A 15,631-nucleotide genomic window follows, 5' to 3' on the forward strand; every position below is an offset into this window, starting at 1 on the left:
GCTTTGATTGTATTAAGGAATGTTCCTTCCATACCCAGTTTGCTTAGAGTTTTCATCATGAAAGGGTGTTGTATTTTATCAAATGCTTTCTCTGCGTCTATTGAGAGAATCATATGGTTTTTCTTCTGCAGTCTGTTAATGTAGTGTATTACGTTGATTGTTTTGCGAATGTTGAACCATCCCTGCATACCGGGGATGAATCCCACTTGGTCTGGGTGGATGATCTTTCTGATGTGTTGTTGCATTCTATTGGCCAGAATTTTATTGAGTATTTTTGCATCTATGCTCATCAGGGATATTGGTCTGTAATTCTCTTTCAATGTTGCATCTCTTTCTGGCTTAGGAATTAAGGTGATGGTGGCTTCATAGAAAGAATTTGGGAGGATTCCCTCTTTTTCGATTGCTCTGAATAGTTTGAGAAGAATTGGAGTTAGTTCTTCTCTAAATGTCTGGTAGAACTCAGCAGTGAATCCATTTGGCCCTGGGCTTTTCTTTGTTGGGAGGGCCTTTATTACTGTTTCAATTTCTGTGTCAGTTATTGGTCTGTTTAGGTTTTCTATGTCTTCCTGGCTCAATTTAGGGAGGTTGTATGTGTCCAAGAATCTGTCCATTTCTGATAGATTTCCCTGTTTGCTGGCATACAAGTCCTTGTAGTAATTTCTGATGATTCTTTTTATTTCTGCGGTGTCTGTTGTTACGTTTCCCATTTCATCTCTGATCCTATTGATTTGGGTCTTTTCTCTCTTTTTTTAGTTAGTTGAGCCAATGGGGTGTCAATTTTGTTTATTTTTTCAAAAAACCAGCTCCTCGTTTGGCTGATTTTTTGTAATGTTTTTTTGGATTCAATCCTGTTGATTTCTTCTCTGATTTTAATTATTTCTCTTCTCCTACTGTGTTTGGGTTTGGTTTGCTGCAGATTTTCTAGATCCTTGAGATGACTTGAAAGCTCATCTATTTGGTGCCTTTCCAGTTTCTTGATGTAGGCACCTATTGATATAAACTTTCCTCTTAACACTGCTTTTGTTGTATCCCATAGGTTTTGGTATGTTGTGCTGTCATCCTCATTTACTTCCAGAAAATTTTTGATTTCTCTTTTAATTTCTTCTATGACCCATTGTTCATTCAGGAGCATGTTGTTCAATCTCCATGTGTTTGCACGTGCTCTAGGGATTCCTGAGTTGCCAATTTCCAATTTCATTCCTTTGTGATCTGAGAAGCTGCATGATATGATTCTAATTCTTTTGAATTTGCTGAGACTTGCTTTATGGCCTAGTAGGTGGTCAATCCTAGAGAGGGTTCCATGTACTGCTGAGAAGAATGTAAAGTCCTTAGATGTAGGATGAAATGTTCTGTAGATATCTGTTAGATCCATTTGGGCTATAGTGTCATTTAAATCTACTGTCTCCTTGTTGATCTTCTGTTCTGTTGATCTGTCTATCTCTGAGAGTGGAGTATTGAAGTCCCCCAGTACTATTGTGTTGGGGTCTAAGTCTCCCTTTAAGTCCCTTAACAAGTCTTTTAAATAAGCTGGTGCCCTGTAATTAGGTGCATATACATTGATAATCATTATATCTTCCTGTTGAATGGATCCCTTAATCATTATATAGTGCCCCTCTTTGTCTCTCCTAACAGTTTTTGTGGTAAAGTTTATGTTGTCTGATATTAAGATGGCTACGCCCGCTCTCTTTTCATTTCTGTTGGCATGGTATATCTTTTTCCAGCCTTTCACTCTCAGCCTGTATGGATCATTGTTGGATAGATGGGTTTCTTGTAAGCAGCAAAAGGATGGGTTTTGTTCCTTAACCCAATCAGCCAATCGGTGTCTTTTAACTGGACAGTTCAAGCCATTAACATTCAATGTGACTATTGAGAAGGAGTAACTTTGCACTGCCATTAGCCAAAGATACTTTCTAATATATGGTTTGAGATTCCTGTGATCTTTTGGTGTGAGGTTTCCTACCTTTACCTTCTTTCATATTGGTGACCGTGTTTCTGTGTTTCTGTATGTAACACATCTTTAAGCATCTTTTGCAGGGCTGGACGAGTGGCGACAAATTCTTTGAATTTCTGTTTGCTGTGAAAGGTCTTTATTTCACCTTCATTCATAAATGAGAGCTTTGCAGGATATAATATTCTGGGCTGGCAGTTTTTCTCTCTTAGCACCTGGGCTATGTCTCGCCATTCCATTCCAGCTTGTAGGGTTTCTGAAGAAAAGTCAGCTGTGAGTCTAATTGGAGATCCTCTGAGAGTAATCTGGCGTTTCTCTCTTGCACATTTTAGGATCTTTTCTTTGTGTTTCACTGTGGTGAGTTTGATTACGACGTGTCTTGGTGAGGATCTCTTTTGGTCATGTTTATTAGGGGTTCTATGAGCTTCCTTATTAGGATGTCTCTGTCTTTCTCCAAACCTGGGAAATTTTCTGCTAGTATCTCACTAAAAAGGCCTTCTAATCCTTTCTCTCTCTCCATGCCTTCAGGTACTCCTAGAACCCGAATGTTGGGTTTTTTAAGAGTATCCTGTAGATTCCTGACAGTATTTTTTAGATTTCTGATTTCTTCTTCTTTTCTTTGATTTGATCGTTTCCTTTCCTGTTCTCTGTCTTCTAAGTCTGATATTCTCTCTTCTGCTTCGCCCATTCTGTTTTTAAGACTCTCTAATGTGTTTGTCATTTGATCTATTGAATTCTTCATTTCATTATGATTTCTCGTCACTATCACAGTTTCTTGTTCCACTAGTCTGAGTTGCTCTTTCCTAATGAAATATTTACATTAAAATAATGTTGTATTAAATAAGAACTTATTAGTTTGTCTGATATATGAATAGTCACTCCAAAATTTTTGATACTATTAATTCTGTGTAGTTCTGGCTTGTTTTATGCTATTTCTAAATGTGTGCCTTTCCCTTAACCATTCCCCATGCAAAAATATACTTTTTGATCACCAGTTTGTCATTTAAAATTTAGCTCAAGCACTTTCTATTCTCTGAACCTATATGTAAGTACCCTCCATCAGTCCATGCATCAGATTATAGTAGAAATGAGAGTTTTTGTGGTATTGTACATCCACATAGACTTCCATGTTATACTGCATTCTAATTGTTCACTGATCCTAGTTTTTTTCATCAGGCTCTGACTTCCTTGGTGGCAAAGCATTATGTTGTGCTTGCTGAGAATGAGTAGTTTCTAAAATCTTGAAGAAAAAATGAGTAATTGAATAAATAACAAAAACTTGAGATGTAATCACATATGTTGTATTTATCAGAAGTATTTTTTTCCAAATTGATTTACCATTACAAGTATTTGAGTACTTATTAAACAGTTTTTATTATCAAAAAACTTTATATTCTCTGAATGCTAATAATGAAAATAAATCCTTTTTCCTAACTCCAAGTAAGATGTAGACCCCAGTTTTTTTTTTAATATTTATTTATTTATTTGACAGAGTTACAGAGCGAGAGGGAGAGATAAGAAGATCTATCCACTAATTCACTCCCCATATGGCCGCAAGAGCTAGGGCTGGGTCAGACAGAAGCCAGGAGCCAAGAGCTTCCTCCCTATCTCCCACATGGGATACAGGGATACATCTTGTGCTGCCTTCCCAAGCACATTAACAGGGAGCTGAATTGGAAGTGGAGCATCTAAGACTGGAACCACACCCAGTTGGGATGCTGGTGTCACATGTGGCAGCTTGACATGCTACACCACAATGCCAGCCCCCCAAGTTAAATTTTTACATTGAAAATATGCATAGAGAGTTTGCCACTGGTAGCGTTGGTTTGATTAATATGAATAAACAAATGGGATGGTTTAGAAATTATTATTTTGAAGTTATGTACAAATGTTTGGCTTTAATTTTTATTGCCTGAATATAGACAAAGAGAAGTCGATTACAAAACACATTATGCAATTGATTTCCTCATTTAAACTCTTTTATATCTAACATGGAATTTGTTACTTTACCACATGATGCCTTGTACCTTTTATTCAGTAATCTTTGAGTAATATTTTTAAAAAATGACAAGATAGTAACAGGGACCATCTAGTCTTGTTTGTATTTTGAGATGTTAAATCTTTTTACAAAAGAAAGAAAAAGTACAGGGTGATGAGAAACACAAATACACATCTACTAACAAAGTATACAGTTTATCAGGAGGAATTTCCACATCCCAGATTATCGATTAATCATGCTTAAATCCTAAAAACTCTTAATAACTGAAATATTCAGAAGAATTGGTTTATTTATTTCTGTGTATATGTAAAGCACTTTAAAAGCAAATAGAAAAAGACATAGACTTTTAACAAAAGGTAAAAATGTACTAAGGAAAGTGAAATTTGCTTTCAGTGACTTTGTCATCAAACTTAGAGACTATATCCATTATATGGGCTTGTACTTGCTATTTCCTCAATCTTAATTGATCTGTTATCACAGAGTGCTCAGTAAGTTCAAGATGAAAAGGTGATCTATTTCTCCTGATGTTATTTTATTGGTCATTAGCTCTTTGTAGCTGTAAAGAATTGGAATGGATTATAGACTTTAAATCTTTAAAACTAACCAAGAACAGAATGAGTGCCAGTGGGTTCTTTTTTGAAACCTTATACCCTCCTCTAGAGCTCTAAACTCAGGCAACTGTGAATGTATTTGAAAGCTAAATTATTACCTCATTACACTTGCATCCATTCTGCATTAGGGTTTGTACACAGAAGGAATAGGTAGAACATAATGATCCCTGTCATTATCTGTAAGTTGAACACATTGCATAGTTCAGAGTCTACAGGGACACACGTTAAGTCACTCAATTGGATTCCTATCCATTTCATGACAGTGCAGTATCATGCTTTCGCCTGGAGGACTGTGAGGGAACACAGGATTTTCTACTTAGTTTATGTACATAATACTCCTTCCAGAAGGATACTTGCTTTCTACTCTTGGCATCTACTTATCATAACAATTTGCTTATAGTTGGTTGTCAGGAAAAGTCATTATTTTGAAGTACATCTCAGGTAAAAGCAAAAGCAAATTCACTCTTTAGATTGTCCTAAAAACCATTCTTTCACATACAAAAAGAGATCATCTATGAACTTGTAGTATTGCCTGCTTTTCCATAAAAAATGTTTTCTTCCATCCTTTTTTATGATAAGTTCAAACTATTCTTTCAAACCCAGGCATCTTTACAACATTTTACAATGAGTGTGTTAGTCTATTTTTCACTACTATAACAAAATACCTGGACCTGGGCAACTTTATAAAGAAAAGAGATTTGTATATCTCACAGTTCTGGAGGTTCAAGGGCATGCACCAGCGCTGGCGTGACTCTGATGAAGATCTCCTGGCAGATGCTGGAACACCTGCCAGAGGAAGAGTTCACATTGTCACAGAGGAAGCCATATCACTACCCAGGAGTCAGGCTCTCTCTTTTTATAATAGGTTGCTCTTGTGGGAGCTAAATCAAGTTCCCATGGGAACTACTTTAATCTCTTCCAAGGGCAGCATCCTCAGTGACCTGATGACTTCCCACTAGGGCCCATCTTTTAAAAGCCCCACCATCTCTACACCACCACGCTGGGGACCAGGCTTCCAACACATGAACCCCTGGTGTAGAAACTACATCCAAACCATAGCAATGAGTAACTGGAGTGGGCACTGTGACTGTAACATGGTACTGGAAAGCTCAGATTCTAGGTCTAGGCATTGTCGGCAAATTCAGCAATTATCATTGACTCTATTATGTGTCAAATGCTCATCTAAGCAGTAGGAAAAAAAAAAACAAGAAGAGAGACAAAAATATTTGATTTTATGAAACTTACATTTAAGTGCTGAAATGGATGGTAGACAGCCATATATCATGCAAATTTCATCCAATGAAGTGCTTTGGAGAAAACAATTAGCTAGGGTTTAGGGAAAGGTGGAGTGTGTGTGTGTACGTGTTTATGTGTGTGGGCTGGGGCAGGGCAAGCTGGGCAAGGGAAGTGAAAATTGGTTTCCATGTCAACGAAGTTTTTAGGGAAATTCTCCTAAGTTGGAGAGATTTGTATAAAGATCCGAAGGATTTAGAAGTGTGAGCCATTTGGATTTCTGGGCAATAATCATTCCCACCAGAAAGAACAAAAAAAAAGTGTTGCTGCAACTTTATGGATGTGAGACTGAGCAAGAATGATGTTTTCTAGTTTACATCTGTGTAACATGAGGACAATTGCAGCACCTGTTTGAAAGAAATATTGTGAGAGTTAACCAATATGAGTACTGTGAATACCTAATATACACTGATAAATGTTAAATATTATAGTGTCATTTGTGAATCTAGAGTTTTTATTTCTGATCACTTTATTTAAAGCCTTCACCTTGATTTCCCTGTAAGATTTCTTGATTTAAATTAGCTATATTGGAAAACATTCTATTCTTTCTAGTGATGTATTTTTTAAGTTTTCAAATATTAGGTAAAAGGGACCAGTGCTGTGGCATAGCAGATGAATCTACTGCCTGTAGTGCCTGCATCCCATATGGGTGCGCTGGTTCAAGACCTGGCTGCTCCACTTCCAATCCAGCTCTCTGCTATGGCCTGGAAAAGCAGTAGAAGATGGCTCCTGGCTCCTGGCTTTGGATTGGCACAGCTCTGGCCCTTGCGGCCAATTGGGGAATGAGCCAACAGATGGAAGACCTCTCTCTCTCTCTCTCTCTCTCTCTTGTTCTCCACTTCTCCTTGTCTCTCTAATAAATAAATAAATCTTTATTAAAAATGTTAGATAAGAGGCATTTCTCAAATATCTTTTTTCTGTTTTTTAATGTTTAATTTTACCGGTTACTCATTGATGTATATGAACAAACATCTCTTTTGTCATACCATTCTTGCTCCCATTTCCCAGTCCTCATAAAGAACTACTTTTAACTCTTTCAGCTATTTCTCTTGGTATTTGCTTCCTTATATTTAAGCAGCATGCATGTATTGGTGTGTCTTGATTTTTTCATTTTAAATGTTGTCTGTTAGCTTCCCACCAAAGAAAATTATGATCTGGCTCCATCATGCTATCACCTGTGTGTAATCTTGATCTTCCCATCTTACCTATTAATTATATCATACATTTGAGTAGATCAGCATTTAGCAATCCCGCTACGTTGATAACAAAATACTGTTCACTTCTGCATCAGGCACCCTATTTCTTCCTCTAGGTGTTCACTGATAATTATTTTATTATTGATTTGTTGCATTCATTCACCACTACATCCCCAGTTCTTCCTGAGAAATAAGACTTTCTCAGTAATATGATCCAAATGCAGTGTCTTCTCAGTTGCTGTTTATTGGAGAGTCTCTGCTGGAGCATTCCATCTGGGCTCCCTGGCTGCTCTCTAGATGTGCTTCCTAGCCAGCTTCCATCTTCCCAGTTAGATTCTGTTTCCAATACCCTCTATCTTCTTCCTCCATTGTTTATCCTCTTGTTTAAATGGAGTACATGGCCAAAAGCTTTCTTAGAAGAGGTACATGAGAGATTCATTTCTTGTCTAAATGTCTGCTGTACTCCCAGTGAATATTTTGCCTGGATATAGAATTCTATATGGAAGTAATTTCCCCTTGGAATGTTGAAACTATTTTTTCTGGTGTTTGGTTTCTAATATTACTGTTTAAATGTCCAGTGTCATTTTAAAAAGTTAAAGTTTCATTTACTTTAAAACATATAATATCTCTATATATTTTCATATTATAATTTTAATGGTAGACTTGATATGTATTTTTTACCATCACAAAATATTTAATAGTTTTTAATGAGAGTAAGTGAGCTACTGATTCTGAAATAATCTACAGAAAGTAGACTTGTGCTTGTCCAGGGCCAGGAGCTGGGGCTCTGGGCTTTGCAGGCCAAAGTTTTGGGCTTTCTCTCTGGAGTGGCAGGTGTCATTGACTGGAATGGCAGCTGTGTGACTCCCAACCCTAGAAGCACCCTAACTGGACAGAAGATGAATTATTCCTTGGTGCCTCTGAATGTCCCAGTCCCTACCTGCAGGACTCTCATTGGACACCACTGACGTCACTGCCAGTGACCTCCCTGATCACAACAGCCTGTTGAGGCTCCAACTCTATGGCTTGCAAGGAAGACTGGAAAAACTCAGGAGAAGGCTTCCCCACCACTTCAGTTTCAATCCGCAGGCCACCTTGAATGCCTTCATGGAGCATTAGGCCAGAGGTCTGCTTGTAATGGTGCCTCTTTCCCCAGGAATGCTCCAGCAGCATGAGAACCCAGAAGGCTTGGTTCATATTGCCTCAGGAAAAGCCTTCACCAGCATCTGCCTTCATGACACAATTTAGGTTGGATGGGGCAATCTTGTGGAATTCTGAGCGGACTCTATCGTGGTACAAGCAGGTATGGCTGCAGGCTGCAGGTGCCAGGATGGTCATCTCCCACTCGAGATGTTGGACCCCAGCCACTGCAGCAGCCTCAGGACTTCAGCATTGCCCCACATCTCCTGCCCTCCCCTGCCTTGTCACTCCTGCATCAGGACTTTGTAGTGCCTTGGGGAACCCTGTCCTAACATGAGGATCAAAGGCTGCCCCTCCCTCACTTTTCAAACTTTGACAATTTGGTTTTGTTTTCTGATTTTTATTATTTTTTGAACCATCCAGGATGCCACCTACCCCAGCTCTGATTCCTTCAAAGTCTGGCCTGTCTGGGCCTCCAGTCCACACTTGGCAGTTTGAAACTGCTCAGCCCCTCCCTCTTTCCCATATCCTGCTGCAAGCATGGCTGTCTCCTGCCCCTTGCCTGCCCACTCTGGCCTGTACCTGAGCCCAGATGCCTGAGTCCGTGCCACAGTCCCCCTGCATTCTGGCACCTTGAACCTGGGCTGCAGTCCTGGCTGCCCAGAGCCTCCCAGATGCTGAGCTCTGGAAGCATCTTGACTCAGGAAGAAACAGCTCTGGCCTGGGGAGTAGGCCCCCTTGACTTATGGTCTCCACCCTGGGGACAGGAGAAGGCCAAAGCCCTGGTCTTGGCAAACCAACCACACCTCCCCTTCCCACCCAGGCGGAAGTGCAGAGACTGCCTTAATAAGTGGGTCCCCCTGCTGTGTGTGGAAACCGGGCACTGTGCCCACCTCACTGAGCTTCTGCCATACCCACCTCTTGCCAAACAAGCCAGGCCAGAACTAGGACCGGACCTGGACTCCTTGTGTCTCAGTGCCAGAAGCCAACAAACAACTCCTTTAGACAAGCCCTGCACCTGCCTACTGGTAGAACCTGTCCCACATTGTGATAGTGACCCTGCCCCTGGCCAGCTGGGTCACCAGCTTCCCTCTGGGGATCACCCCAAACCAGGGGAATGGCCTCTTCCCAACCTTACCAAACAGTCCTTTTTTATTTAGTAAATATAAATTTCCAAAGTCCAGTTTATGGATTACAATGGCTCCCCCCCCATAATTTCCCTTCCACTCGTACCCCCACATCTCCCGCTCCCTCTCCCATTCCATTCACATCAAGATTCATTTTCAATTCTCTTTATATACAGAAGATCGATTTAGTATATATTAAGTAAAGATTTCATCAGTTTGCACCCACACAGAAACACAAAGTGTAAAATACTCTTTCAGTACTAGTTACAGCATTACTTCACATTGGACAACACATTAAGGACAGAGATCCCACATGAGAAGCAAGTACACCATGACTCCTGTTGTTGACTTAACAATTTGACACTCTTGTTTATGGCGTCAGTAATCTCCCTAGGCTCTAGTCATGAGTTTCCAAGGCTATGGAAGCCTCTTGAGTTTGCTGACTTCGATCGTATTTCAACAGGGTCATAGTCAAAGTGGAAGTTCTCTCCTCCCTTCAGAGAAAGCTACCTCCTCCTTTGATGGCCTGTTCTTTCCACTGGAATCTCACTCGCAGAGATATTTCATCTAGGTTTTTTCTTTTTTCTTTTCTTTTTTTCTTTTTTTTCCCCACAGTGTCTTGGCTTTCCATGCCTAAAATACTCTCATGGGCTCTGCAGCCAGATCCGAATGCCTTAAGGACTGATTCTGAGGCCAGAGTGCTGTTTAGGACATCTGCCATTCTATGAGTCTGCTGTGTATCCCGTTTCCCATGTTGGATCGATTTTTCCCCTTTTTGATTCTATCAGTTAGTATTAGCAGACACTAGTCTTGTTTGTGTGATCACTTTGACTCTTAGGCCTATCAGTGTGATCAATTGTGAACTGAAATTGATCACTTGGACTAGTGAGATGGCATTGGTACATGCAATCTTGATGGGATTGTATTGGAATCCCCTGGCAGGATTCTAACTCCACCATTTGGGGCAACTCCGATTGAGCATGTCCCAAATTGTACATCTCCTCCCTCTTTTTTTCCCACTCTTATATTTAACAGGCATCACTTTTCAGTTAAAATTTAAACACCTAGGAATAATTGTGTGTTAATTACAGAGTTCAACCAATAGTACTAGAACAAAAAAAATACTAAAAAGGATAAAGTATTACATTGTACATCAACAGTCAGGACAAGAGCTGATCAAGTCTCTATTTCTGACAGTGTCCATTTCACTTCAACAGGTTTCCCCTTTGGTGCTCAGTTAGTTGTCGCCGATCAGGGAGAACATATGATATTTGTCCCTTTGGGACTGGCTTAATTCACTCAGCATAATGTTTTCCAGATTCCTCCATCTTGTTGCAAATGACCAGATTTCATTGTTTTTGACTGCTGTATAGTGTTCTATAGAGTACATGTCTCATAATTTCTTTATCCAGTCTATGGCTTCCTGGTTCAATTTAGGTAGGTTGCATGTGTTCAGGAATCTATCCATTTCTGATAGATTTCCCTGTTTGCTGGCATACAATTCCTTGTAGTAATTTCTGATGATTCTTTTTTATTTCTGTGGTGTCTGTTGTTACGTTTCCTTTTTCCTCTCTGATTTTATTGCTTTGGGTCTTTTATCTTCTTTTTTTAGTTAGTTGGGCCAATGGGGTGTCAATTTTGTTTATTTTTTAAAAAAACAGCTCCTCGTTTGGCTGATTTTTTTGTAATGTTTTTTTTTTTGGATTCAATCCTGTTGATTTCTTCTCTGATTTTAATTATTTCTCTTCTCCTACTAGATTTGGGTCTGGTTTGCTGCAGATTTTCTAGATCCTTGAGATGAACTGAAAGCTCATTTATTTGGTGCCTTTCCAGTTTCTTGATGTAGGCACCTATTGATATAAACTTTCCTCTTAACACTGCTTTTGCTGTATCCCATAAGTTTTGGTATGTTGTGCTGTTATCCTCGTTTACTTCCAGAAAATTTTTGATTTCTCTTTTGATTTCTTCTATGACCCATTGTTCATTCAGGAGCATGTTGTTCAATCTCCATGTGTTTGCATATGCTCTAAGGATTCCTGAGATGCTAATATCCAACTTCATTCCTTTATGGTTTGAGAAGCTGCATGATATGATTCTAATTCTTTTGAATTTGCTGAGACTTGCTTTATGGCCTAGTATGTGGTCAATCCTAGAGAAGGTTCCATGTACTGCTTAGAAGAATGTAAATGTTTTCTGTATATCTTTTCCAGCCTCCCACTTTCAGTCTGTATGCATCTTTGTTGGAAAGATGTGTTTCTTGTAAGCAGCAAATAGATGGGTTTTGTTCCTTAACCCAGTCAGCCAATCTGTTTCTTTTAACTGGACAGTTCAGGCCATTAATGTTCAATGTGACTATTGATAAGTAGTAACTTTGCCCTGCCATTTGCCAAAGATATTTTCTAATATATGCTTTGAGATTCCTTTGATCTTTTGCTGTGAGGTTTCCTTCCTTTACCTTCTTTCGTACTGATGACTGTGTTTCTGTTTTTCTGTGTGTAACACATCTTAAAGCAGGGCTGGACGAGTGACGACAAATACTTTTTTTTTTTTTTTGACAGGCAGAGTGGACAGTGAGAGAGAGAGACAGAGAGAAAGGTCTTCTGTTTGCCGTTGATTCACCCTCCAATGGCCGCCGCGGTAGGCGCGCTGCGGCCGGCGCACCGCGCCAATCCGATGGCAGGAGCCAGGTGCTTCTCCTGGTCTCCCATGGGGTGCAGGGCCCAAGCACTTGGGCCATCCTCCACTGCACTCCCTGGCCACAGCAGAGAGATGGCCTGGAAGTGGGGCAACCGGGACAGGATCGGTGCCCTGACTGGGAGTAGAACCCGGTGTGCCGGCACCGCAAGGCGGAGGATTAGCCTAGTGAGCCGCGGTGCCGGCTGACAAATTCTTTCAATTTCTGTTTGCTATGAAAGGTCTTTATTTCACCTTCATTCACAAATGAGAGCTTTGCAGGATATAATATTCTGGGCTGGCAGTTTTTCTCTCTTAGTACCTGGGCTATATCTCGCCATTCCCTTCTAGCTTGTAGGGTTTCTGGTGAGAAGTCTGCTGTGAGTCTAATTGGAGATCCTCTGAGAGTAATCTGACGTTTCTCTCTTGCACATTTTAGAATCTTTTCTTTATGTTTCACTGTGTTGAGTTTGATTACAATGTGTCATGGTGAGGATCTCTTTTGGTCATGTTTACTAGGGTTTCTATGAGCTTCCTGTATTATGATGTCTCTGTCCTTCTCCAAACCTGGGAAGTTATCTGCCAGTATCTCACTAAAAAGGCCTTCTAATCCTTTCTCTCTCTCCATGCCTTCAGGAACTCCTAGAACCCGAATTTTTTTTTTTTTGACAGGCAGAGTGGACAGTGAGAGAGACATAAAGGTCTTCCTTTTTGCCATTAGTTCACCTTCCAATGGCTGCTGCGGCCAGCACGCTCGGCCCACGCACCACGCTTATCCGATGGCAGGAGCCAGGTGCTTCTCCTGGTCTCCCATGAGGTGCAGGGCCCAAGGCCTTGGGCCATCCTCCACTGCACTCCTGGGCCACAGCAGAGAGGTGGCCTGGAAGAGGGGCAACCTGGACAGAATCTGGTGCTCTGTCCGGGACTAGAACTGGGTGTGCTGGCGCAGCAAGGCGGAGGATTATCCTATTGAGCCACAGCATCATCCGAATGTTGGGTTTTTTAATAGTATCTTGTAGATTCTCAACAATATTTTTTTAGATTTCTAATTTCCTCTTTTTTTCTTTGGTTTGACTGTATACTTTCCTGTGCTCTGTCTTCTAAATCTGATATTCTCTCTTCTATTTCACTGACTCTGTTTTTTAGGCTCTCTAGTGTGTTTGTCATTTTATCTATTGAGTTCTTCATTTCATTTTGATTTCTCTTCACTATCACACTTTCCTGTTCTAGTTTCTGCGTTTCATTTTGATTCCTCCTTAAGATTTCATTTTCTTTAAGGAGATTTTCTATCCTGTCCAGTAAGGAATTCCATAGCTCAAGCATTTGTTTTTGAACACTTCTAATTGTTCTTATAAATTTTTTGAAATCCATATCTTGCATTTCTTCCATCTCATCATCTGTATAATCTTGGCTTGGGGTGTCTTGTTCATTTAGGGGTGTCATAATGTCTTTCTTGTTCTTGTTTCCTCGGTTTCTGCGTTTGTTGCTTGACATTGTAGATATATTCTTTGGATTCTTCTTCCCTCACTGTGGTGTTTTTTCTCATTATACTATGACTGTAGATTAAGTGGACTGTCTGCTTTTGATGGAGCCTTAGAGGCTTGAGATGGGTGTGGCCTCAGAGCTCTGTTTGGTTCCTCAGGGTTAAGGGTGTGCTAAAGGTGACACTCCCAGGTTAGGCGTGGTAAATCTGTCTCTCTTTCTTTCTTTTTTTGATTCAAAAGGGAAGTAATTCCACACACCTGAACGGAATTGGAGGTAGTTAGCAGGCAAATGATATACCCACAGGAGCCAGGACCGAAACTCTTTCCCAAGGACCACACAGGGAATCTGTGCTGCCCTCAGTGTGGGCTCAGATTCTCCTGCAGTCTCCCACTGGGTTGCCAAGGTTACCAAATTGTAGCGTCACTGGAAAGTACTCACGGGAATTCCGTGAGTTCTCTCCCCCACCGTCTCTTTTTTTTCAGTCTCAGTTCATTAGCACCACACATTCACTATGTCCTAATCTCCTGTTATTTCACACACCCCTCCCCGAGTCAGGTTTTTCTGCTTGGCTGATGGCAGGTGCAGACGTGACGTCACTCCGCTTATGACATATGTCCAAAATGGCGCCTGCTCTTTGGAGAGAAACTTGTGTCCGTATCAGTCACTTTTTTTTCCCTCTCTCTTCTAGATAGCCTGGTAAACTTTTCTCCACGGGGTTTCAATCCTCGTTCCCTCTGTTCTCCTCTTTCCGCTTGCCTGCTGGTGTCTCGGGCTATTGAGGTTCGGCTCACCTCAAGTTCCAGTGCTGGTGTGTTGATTCTGCCGCTGGTGTCCCGAACCGTGGGCTCCCATGGTCTCCTCGCAGGTCCACTGCGAATCACTAGTTCCGAAAGAGTTTCCTCTGCTATTTCTTCCCCCACTCTTACTTGAATCTGCAGTACATGCACTTTTATTAAACTGTCTCTTCCCGGACTATCAGTGTGCTCCCTTCCTATTCCGCCATCTTGCCATTCTCGTTTTTTGTTTTTGTTATAAGGCCAATATCATTCCTTTAAATATGAATATCTGATTGGATTTCTTATTATGGTCTCACATGAAATACATCAAACATACATATAAAATTTATAGCACTTCCTAGATTTTTCACTTTTTCCCTCAATTTTCTGCCATGGATGCACCTATTCCTTTTTTGGCATCTTTTAAAATATTTTTGCTTTGATTTTTTTATTGACACATTTTATGTATTTGTGAGTTAAAATGTGATGTTTAAATACATGTGTATACTGTGTATTCAACAAATTAAGGTAATTAGCCTCGTTCACCTCAATCACTTACTTGTTTTGGTGAGAACATTTTAAATACTCTCTTCCAGTGTCTCACTGCCATCATCTGGGCCAGGCATGGTATCAGTCCTCCGGGCTCACCTCACCTGTCTGCAGGTGCCCAGAATAAAGGTGGCAGTGATGCTAATGCTGGCAAGTGAACTGGATCGGGTTGATGGTCTCAGAGTGTTCTGGACAGCAGCCAGTGTGTCTGACTCCACTCGGAGGGTTTCTATGAGACCAGTTGCTTGTGAAGGAGGTTGCAGAGCTTGATGCTAATTCACCTTGTATATGTAAAGTGTGTTTTCCTGATCTGAACAGGCTTCATTGCTTTCAGCTGTCACTCCAGATGAGGGTTACTACAGGGTGCAATTTTTCAGTGTGAAACAGAGGTTTCTGATGGAGCTCCCCAAAGTGAATTGCTTGACTAGTGTCTGACACCCTAACATCATGGAGACAGGGATGGCACTGGCTAGGCTCCCATGAGGACATTAAATGATGTTGTTTGGGGATTAAACTGTTTATTTACTGATCTTTTAATTTTAATGATTCACTGTATATTGAAGTAACAGAACATCATTTATGGGACAAGAATGGCTCCCAGAATAAAGTGGATAACTACATCAAGTCTTACACCACTTGATAAGGGCAAGGACTGCAGGCCCCCAGAAGCTGTGCTAGATTTTGTCTCTATTGTGAAACAGCAAGAATCTGCCCTCAAACTCCTTCTCAGTCCCCTGCACTGTCCCTGTTCTGTGGCTGTGTTGACCTGAGAAGACTGTCTCCAGCATTGCAAGTTGTAGGTGGAGAATTCAACATAACTAGAGCAAGAAAATA

At 40.7% G+C, this 15,631-nt stretch overlaps 1 protein-coding gene and 1 pseudogene across 1 annotated transcript in view; both read left to right on the forward strand.

Moving 5' to 3' along the window:
* NKAIN2 (sodium/potassium transporting ATPase interacting 2) overlaps positions 1 to 15,631 on the forward strand; it is a 1,221,663-nt gene that overhangs the window by 89,881 nt on the left and 1,116,151 nt on the right. The gene's annotated exons all lie outside the window — the stretch shown is intronic.
* On the forward strand, positions 14,936 to 15,437 carry LOC133756365 (NEDD8-conjugating enzyme UBE2F-like; annotated as a pseudogene).

The sequence above is a fragment of the Lepus europaeus genome, chromosome 3, assembly GCF_033115175.1.
Source record: "Lepus europaeus isolate LE1 chromosome 3, mLepTim1.pri, whole genome shotgun sequence".
In the NCBI taxonomy this organism is placed as follows: Eukaryota; Metazoa; Chordata; class Mammalia; order Lagomorpha; family Leporidae; genus Lepus; species Lepus europaeus.